Source organism: Macaca thibetana, chromosome 11, assembly GCF_024542745.1.
Source record: "Macaca thibetana thibetana isolate TM-01 chromosome 11, ASM2454274v1, whole genome shotgun sequence".
NCBI lineage: Eukaryota > Metazoa > Chordata > Mammalia > Primates > Cercopithecidae > Macaca > Macaca thibetana.
This window is the reverse complement of record NC_065588.1, coordinates 64,164,760-64,173,239: the sequence shown is the minus strand read 5'-3', so window position 1 is coordinate 64,173,239 and position 8,480 is coordinate 64,164,760. Positions and strand designations below refer to the sequence as shown.

Genomic DNA, 8,480 nt, shown 5'->3' with positions numbered 1-8,480 from the left:
AATGGAAGAACATACCATGCTCATGGATAGGAAGAATCAATATCGTGAAAATGGCCATACTGCCCAAGGTAATTTATAGATTCAATGCCATCCCCATCAAGCTACCAATGAGTTTCTTCACAGAATTGGAAAAAAACTGCTTTAAAGTTCATATGGAACCAAAAAAGAGCCCGCATCTCCAAGACAATCCTAAGTCAAAAGAACAAAGCTGGAGGCATCACGCTACCTGACTTCAAACTATACTACAAGGCTACAGTAACCAAAACAGCATGGTACTGGTACCAAAACAGAGATATAGACCAATGGAACAGAACAGAGTCCTCAGAAATAATACCACACATCTACAGCCATTTGATCTTTGACAAACCTGAGAGAAACAAGAAATGGGGAAAGGATTCCCTATTTAATAAATGGTGCTGGGAAAATTGGCTAGCCATAAGTAGAAAGCTGAAACTGGATCCTTTCCTTACTCCTTATACGAAAATTAATTCAAGATGGATTAGAGACTTAAATGTTAGACCTAATACCATAAAAATCCTAGAGGAAAACCTAGGTAGTACCATTCAGGACATAGGCATGGGCAAAGACTTCATGTCTAAAACACCAAAAGCAACGGCAGCAAAAGCCAAAATTGACAAATGGGATCTCATTAAACTAAAGAGCTTCTGCACAGCAAAAGACACTACTATCAGAGTGAACAGGCAACCTACAGAATGGGAGAAAATTTTTGCAATCTACTCATCTGACAAAGGGCTAATATCCAGAACCTACAAAGAACTCAAACAAATTTACAAGAAAAAAACAAACCACCCCATCAAAAAGTGGGCAAAGGATATGAACAGACATTTCTCAAAAGAAGACATTCATACAGCCAACAGACACATGAAAAAATGCTCATCATCACTGGCCATCAGAGAAATGCAAATCAAAACCACAATGAGATACCATCTCACACCAGTTAGAATGGCAATCATTAAAAAGTCAGGAGACAACAGGTGCTGGAGAGGATGTGGAGAAATAGGAACACTTTTACACTGTTGGTGGGATTGTAAACTAGTTCAACCATTATGGAAAACAGTATGGCGATTCCTCAAGGATCTAGAACTAGATGTACCATATGACCCAGCCATCCCATTACTGGGTATATACCCAAAGGATTATAAATTATGCTGCTATAAAGACACATGCACACGTATGCTTATTGCAGCACTATTCACAATAGCAAAGACTTGAAATCAACCCAAATGTCCATCAGTGACAGATTGGATTAAGAAAATGTGGCACATATACACCATGGAATACTATGCAGCCATCAAAAAGGATGAGTTTGAGTCTTTTGTAGGGACTTGGATGCAGCTGGAATCCATCATTCTTAGCAAACTACCACAAGAACAGAAAACCAAACACCGCATGTTCTCACTCATAGGTGGGAACTGAACAATGAGATCACTCGGACTCAGGAAGGGGAACATCACACACCGGGGCCTATCATGGGGAGGGGGGAGGGGGGAGGGATTGCATTGGGAGTTATACCTGATGTAAATGACGAGTTGATGGGTGCAGCACACCAACATGGCACAAGTATACATATGTAACAAACCTGCACGTTATGCACATGTACCCTACAACTTAAAGTATAATAATAATAAATAAATTTAAAAAAAATACAATGCAATTTCAAGCAGTTGTAAATGTTTTGAAAGTAAATAAAGGAGGGTAAAAGAGTTGAAAGTCATGAGGTGTGTTTAAAATAGAGTTAGGAAAGCTCTATTAAGAAAGTTACATTTGAGCAGAGGTATCAGTGAAATGAAAAGTGGGAAGACACATCCAGAGAGTTCCAGGTAGACGGACAAGGATGAACACATGCAATGGTTGTGACACCAAAAACAGCTTTGGATGCTTGAAGAAAGTCAAGGCAGCCAAAGTGACTGGAGTTGAGTGAATGATGGGGAAGAGTGATATGTAGTAAGGAAGGTGAGGTGGTCAAGGGTAGATGAAGGTGGGTTGTAAACTGGAGTTGAGTTTTATTCTAAGTGTAATGAGAAGTCACTAGAGAATGCAAACTAGGGAAGCAATGGTGTCTGATTTACTTTCAACAGTAGCTGACTGACTCTGATGGATGTATGAGAAATAGACTGTAGCAGGATAGGAAAGGAACCAGTATAACCATTTAGGAGACTATTACAGTAGAGCAGGCAGAACAAGACAGCAAAACCTGGAGTCCATAGTGGAGGTGGTGGGATATGGAATTGGTAAAACACACATAACTTCCTAATGCACTGGATGTGGGGTATGAGGGGAAGAGGAATCTTAGATGATTCCTAAAATTCAGCCTAAGAAATTAATCAGTGGTGGTGCCATTTCCTAAAATAGGAAAGATTGTGAGAGGGGTGGTTAGGAACTGAATTGTGCCCTACCCCTAAAATTCCTGTACTGAAGCTCTAACCTCTAATGTGACTATATTTTGAGAGAGGGCCTTTAAGGAGGTAATTAAGGTTAAATGATATCATAAGAGTGGGTTTGTAATTCAATATGACTGATTCCTTATAAGAAGGGATAGACACCAGAGATGTGTGTGTGCAAAGAAAAGGCCATGTGAGGACATAGTGAGAAGGTATCCAAGGAGAGAGATACCAGGAGAAACTACTGCTTGATCTTGGACTTCCAGCCTCTAGAACTGTGAGAGGACAAAATTCTGCTGTTTAAGTTTCCCAGACTTATTTTGTTATGGCAACCCTAGCAAACAAAACAGGAGTGAAGAGATAGTTTAAAAAAAATGAGGAGTATCCTCTTTGACATGTTGAGTTTGAAATACCCGTTAGGCTTCCAAGCAAAGACTGAATAGACAGGTGTACATATAATTCTGAGGCTCAGGAAAGATGTTGAGGCTGGAGACATAATGGAAAGTCACCATTTGTTATAGGGGAAACACATATTCCCCAGTCTTTATGTTTGTATAGGAAACCTCCATCAATGTTACAATTGTGACTTCTCAAGAGTGACTCTTCCTAGGGGAGAAGAATTGTCATAACTGATTGGTCAGCTTGGGAGAAAGAACTCAGTATTAATGGTTCATTCGTTTTCTTGTATCTGGAAGGGCATATCTGCCTTCAGAGAATATACATTTTTTAATCCTCCATGCTGTGAGTTTTTCACACACCAATCGGCACTGGAGGAGGCCTGTGGCTGCCCAAATGTTCCTGTGTTTGTGTGGGTTAGTAGGTGTCTCAATCATATTTTCCAATACAAATGTTTTAAAAATAAGTAATAAGGGTAACATATTTATCTCTTCTCTTTGATTCCTATCTCTATCTTGCAATTGATTCTAATGTCATGGTTGACTAGATGAAGTCACCTGTTCAGTAGTTATTGATAGAGAACAATCTGCCTGATAAAGTGATAGTCAGAAATAGTTCCTGGCACATAGTAAGTAACCGTAAGCTACTCTTCATAGACAGGAAGAGTTAGATATGGGAATGAAGCTAGTTAAATGGACTGAGCTGGAAGTGTAGCAATATTGAGAAATGAAAGCCCGTAAGAGTATATGAGTAACTAGTTGGGAAACTGGAGAATGTGTCTTTATGTGTATGCATGCATGTGAATGCACCAGCACTGTAGCTGTTGCAGTAGTGGAAGGGCAGTTAAACATACAAAGCTTTAATGATGACTACTAAGAAAATAATGTTTGTATCATGGTAATATAAAAGATGTTGAATTTCTCGTCTCAGTTAGGATTTGGAGCTTTATCAGTTATCAATTTCTCCATAACAAATCCTGATTTAAAACACAAGAATTTATCTTGTCCTAAATTGCTATGCCTTAGCAATTTGGGCTGGGCTCAGGCAGTTTGTTCTTTTACTGGTCTTGCCTGTAGCCACTTATCTGGCTGCAGTCATCTGGCAGCTTAACTGAGGCTGGATGGTCTCACTCACATGGCTGCAGGTTGGCTCTCCTTGTTGACCAGGTGTGGTCTCTCATTCTCATAGAGGCTAGCCCAGGCTTCCTATCTCACAGCAATGACAGCCTGAAAGCAGAAGCTGAAAGGCCTTTTGCTGCTGAGACTCTGAAGTCATATGATGTCCCTTCTGCAGCCTTCTGTTGGTTTTAGGCAAGTCACAGGGCCAAATTAAATGGAAAAAGAAATAGACTGTGTATCTTGATGGGAAAGGGTGACAAAGTTCCATAGCAAAAACATGTGCATAAGAATCACAAGAATTGTTGTAGCCATCTTTGCAAACTGCTGAACAGTAGTCTGATGGCACATTTCTTGTGTTGTTACTATATACTCACCAAATAGAATCTCAAATGTATGAAAACCTTCCTACCACCAACTATACCCAGAATAAGAATTATACGTGTTATGCGATGTGTGTGTTAAAGGTAGGAATAAGTAAAGGTGCAAGCTGGTACAGAGTTTGCACTTTGATGTGGTATTAACTGTGGCCAACTCTCCCTTGATGAGAATATAGGTAGCTGGCCAAGTGGAACAAGTGTTTTTTGTTCAGGATGTTCCTTCTCCTCACTTCCACTAAATCTACTTTATTCATATTATCTTCAAATCCCAGCAAGGGCGTATGAAGATAGAGGCCATGCAGTAGGTTCTATCCAAGAATCCATAAGCCACATTTTCCTTGGTGTAGAAGTCAAAGATGACCCTGTTCTGTGATGGGCCACGAAATCATGCAGAGACCTTAGGAAGATTGCTTCTTGATGTTTTTAAAGCAAAACTTTACTTGATTAGCTAGGGCCTTGGATTTTCAACTCTGTTTTCCTTTCAGAATTTGAATTCAAGAAAAAGAATATCTTAACAGGTACATTGAAGCACAGCTCAGGTGTCAGACTGTCTGAGATCATACACTTAATGGCTTTGTGACTATGGAAAAGATAATTAAACTTCCCATGACTCAGTTTCCTCAAGTACAAACTGATGACAACAATAGTATCTACTTCATGCAGTTGTTGTAATAATTAAATCAGTAAATACCTGTAAAGCTATTGAAATAGTGCTGAACATACAGTTAGCATTCAAAATGTCTTGCTATTATTACTGTTGTTTTATTGCTGTTGATTTTTATATACCACACAAGGCATGATGAAAAATTACAGAAATATAGACAAATATTCCCATTTTTTAAATGCTTGTAGTTACATTGGGAAAACAAACTATGTATACATAATATATTTAAGGAGTAGTTAAAAGACCATATTTGAGAAAAACAAATACTTAGACTAATAACTCACATGATTCCTGAGGATGATCAGCATGGGGAAAGATGATCAATAAAGGGATGTGTCACTTAGAAGGAGAATTTTGGTAGAGACATCGAAGAAATGGCACATGATGGGAGAATGGCCAATGTGCACAACTGCATTCAATTACCCAGCCTCCCGGTCCCCCATGCTCAAACGTGTATATGGGGAAGTGGTATATGCTTTTCTATTACTCAGACTTGATTCTTTGAAACACTGCCACCCTACCTTTTAGAGGGTGTATGTCAAAAGTACAGTTACTTGTCCCTTTAACATAATACCAGTTAACTCATACTGGGTTGCTGATTTTGTTTTCTCTTCAATAGGTGAGTTTTCTACAACACTATCAATTTCTTTTTAAGGGAATATGAGAGCTGATTCAAAGAAAATGCTGTTAGCTCTTCTTGGTAAGAGCAAGGCATTTCTTAACCTTTGAACATGTTTTTTGCTTCACCCACTCTGCCCAGATTCCCTTCTCTGGTGGAAGTATGTGCATAAGTCTACAATTGCATTTCTTTGCATATCTGAAATTTTATGTGGCAGTTTTGCCAACAACTCCAAATTCTTAGCTTAATCCACCTTAGAGGTTGTAAACATTTATTTCCACTTTTAGTCCAGTGACAAAGAACTTTTGGCCCTTCTCTCTCAAGATTTTAATGTGTTGGTGTGTTTGCACGTATGTTTTAATATTTTGGTGTACAAGAAACCCAAATGGTTTCCTGTGCTGTCGATGTCAAACTGATACCTGTGTTCTCCATTTTAATCCACACTGAACACTATACGAATTGTCTTACTAAAGAACAGGCATGATTATACACTTCCCTTTCAAATACTCTTGATGGCTGCCTCTGGCATGTGACATGTGACATTCAACGTGTCACACGTCATGATTCATGTGTCATGCTTCATATGTCATGATTCAAGATATGATTTATCATGTTTTGATTCTGCATGCTGTAGGCAACATGTGACAAGTAACATTCAGGGCCCTTCACAACCTTTTCCTAGTCCAGCTTTCCAGGCATCCTTCACCCTTTTCAAATCTTGTGTGAGTTCTTAGACCTCGGTTGCTTTGGTTACACAAACACCTCTCAGTAGAATGACTTTTCCTCTTTTCTTTTGGGCCATTTTCTGAAGACCCTTCAAAGACTTTCCCAACTGGCCCCTCCAGTTCTAAATAATTGTTCTCCTTCTGGGCTCTCATAGCTTTTGATGTACCCCTCCAGCTGGTTGTTAGCAGTTGCTGAGCTTCTAGCCTGTAACAAAAGCCATAGTTAATTTAGAAATATTGAGATAGCGGGCATCACAGACTATGACTGCCTTCTGGATCAATGGAAGATTCTAAACAGTAAATTTTAAAGCCTCCAATTTGTTCAGTCCACCCACACATTTGCTGTTCTTGGGGACTCTAGATATCTCAGAATTTTATTAGAGTTTACTTAGAAATCTGAGAGGACATTGTGAGTGTACATGTTGAAATTAGAGGCACCTACTCTAGTGTGGGTGCCCCTCTGGTGTCTAGGGTTCAAGGTACACTATCTCCTTCAGACCTCACCAAGGTTGGCGTCATCATATGCACTTTACGGGGAAGGAAACTCAGATTCTGAAAGCCAGACGCTGTGCTCCAGAGGCACGTGGGAGGCAGGGAAGCAGAGTGGCTATTAGCATGGACATCTGCAGCCCAGCTGCCTGGGTTTGAATTCTGGCTCAGCTCTTTAGTAACTTGTATCCATTGCAAAACTTTTCTGTGCCTCAGATTCCTTTGCTATAAAATATGACGGTGGTATCTTCAATAAGTTGATACATGCAAGGCACTTGCAACAGCCTGGAATGTAGTAAGCACATGTAACGTGTTAGCGATTATCATCATTGTCATCATTATTAACTTTAATGAGCACAGAACTAAAGAGTAAATGAGTCAGGATTTAGATCCAGATCTGCTTGGCTGTAAAGGTTTCCATTTTTACATGTCAGATTACCTCCTGCTGTGTCCATTTGCCTCGAGATTATAGAATGAATAGTCCTCTTCAACTTTTCTCTCAGAGACCCAAACCCTTAATCAAATTATTTTAGTTTAAAATGTATGATCCCTCACACTTTATGGGTACTTCAATTCTTGAAGGCTCCACAAGAATTAGTATCAGAGAGTTCAAATTCTGCTTCCATTCAAAGGCATGGTAAAAACCGTGGATCCTCTTAGAAAACTTGCTCTGGGATAGTTCACTGTGCTTGTAACATTATTGGGGTTTGCCTAATGGTGTTTGGACCTTCTACACAAAGTCAGGTGGTTAGAAAAGACTCAAACCAGCCTGAGCATGCCTGTTAATACAGCACATACAGCCACTCTCTCTATCTTCTGTCCCTCATTGAGGGGTGAAGGAAGGTTTTGCAAAGTTGTAGGAGTATTTCTTCCTCTCCACCCCACCTTCCTCCTTCCTCTGTTCCTCAGAAAGGCATGGGCCCCACATTGCTCAGGAAGAGCACAGCAGAGATGAGAGACAGATAAGAAAGGTGTTATGTCTGGCATGACTGGTCTAGGCTTAAGTTTGGGCACCCTAAATAGCCATGTAGGGTGAAGGTTTTCTATACGCTGGCTGCTGGCTGTAGCTCTCTGTGACTGCATTCATAGGCTACTTTAATTAAGCAAGAGGCTTAGATTGTGCAATGAGTTCCCTGAGGGTATCATGCTTTTAATTTAGTTAAATTCAATTAAATCCATCTAATTCATTGTGTGCCTCAAGCTACAACAGACTAGGTTCTGTGGATATAAATTCGTATAAGACAAGATCAGCAAGGTCCAAAAGTTCTAAGTCTTGTTCAGGAGACCAAAAATAAATAAATAAATAAATAAATAAATAAATATATAAATAAATAACTCTAACCTTTGTGGTAAGTTCTATGGTAGAAGAATGCATAGAGAACTGTGAGCCCATGCAAGCAGGAGAAATGGCCCAGATGACTGGCTTGGGCGGGTGGTGGTTTGAGGTACCAGTCAGAGGAAAGCTATCTCTGGATAAGAAATAGAAAATTATCACAAGGGGAGATGAACATATCAAGCAAAAGGCAGGGAATGAGCTAAAGCTTACAGATGTGAAAACACCTGGCTTATTCAAGTGAATAATCTAAAATGGTAGCTTGGAAGTACTCCAAATGTTTTATAAGATTACAACAGCCATATGAACCAGTTATTTCCATTTCATAGATGATTAAACTAACTTTTCCAGTGATAT

At 39.5% G+C, this 8,480-nt stretch overlaps 1 long non-coding RNA gene across 2 annotated transcripts in view; it reads right to left on the bottom strand.

The window, feature by feature from the left end:
* Positions 1-3,850: 3,850 nt before the first annotated feature.
* The window catches only part of LOC126930990 (uncharacterized), a 29,107-nt gene continuing 24,477 nt past the window's right edge, over positions 3,851-8,480 (bottom strand). Inside the window, exons 4-5 of one of the 2 annotated variants that reach the window (XR_007717754.1) lie at positions 8,133-8,259; positions 3,851-6,506 (exon numbers count right to left, since the gene is read on the bottom strand). This is a non-coding gene — a long non-coding RNA (uncharacterized LOC126930990). The remainder of the gene's footprint in view (positions 6,507-8,132; positions 8,260-8,480) is intronic. The other variant, XR_007717755.1, reaches the window with a different exon arrangement.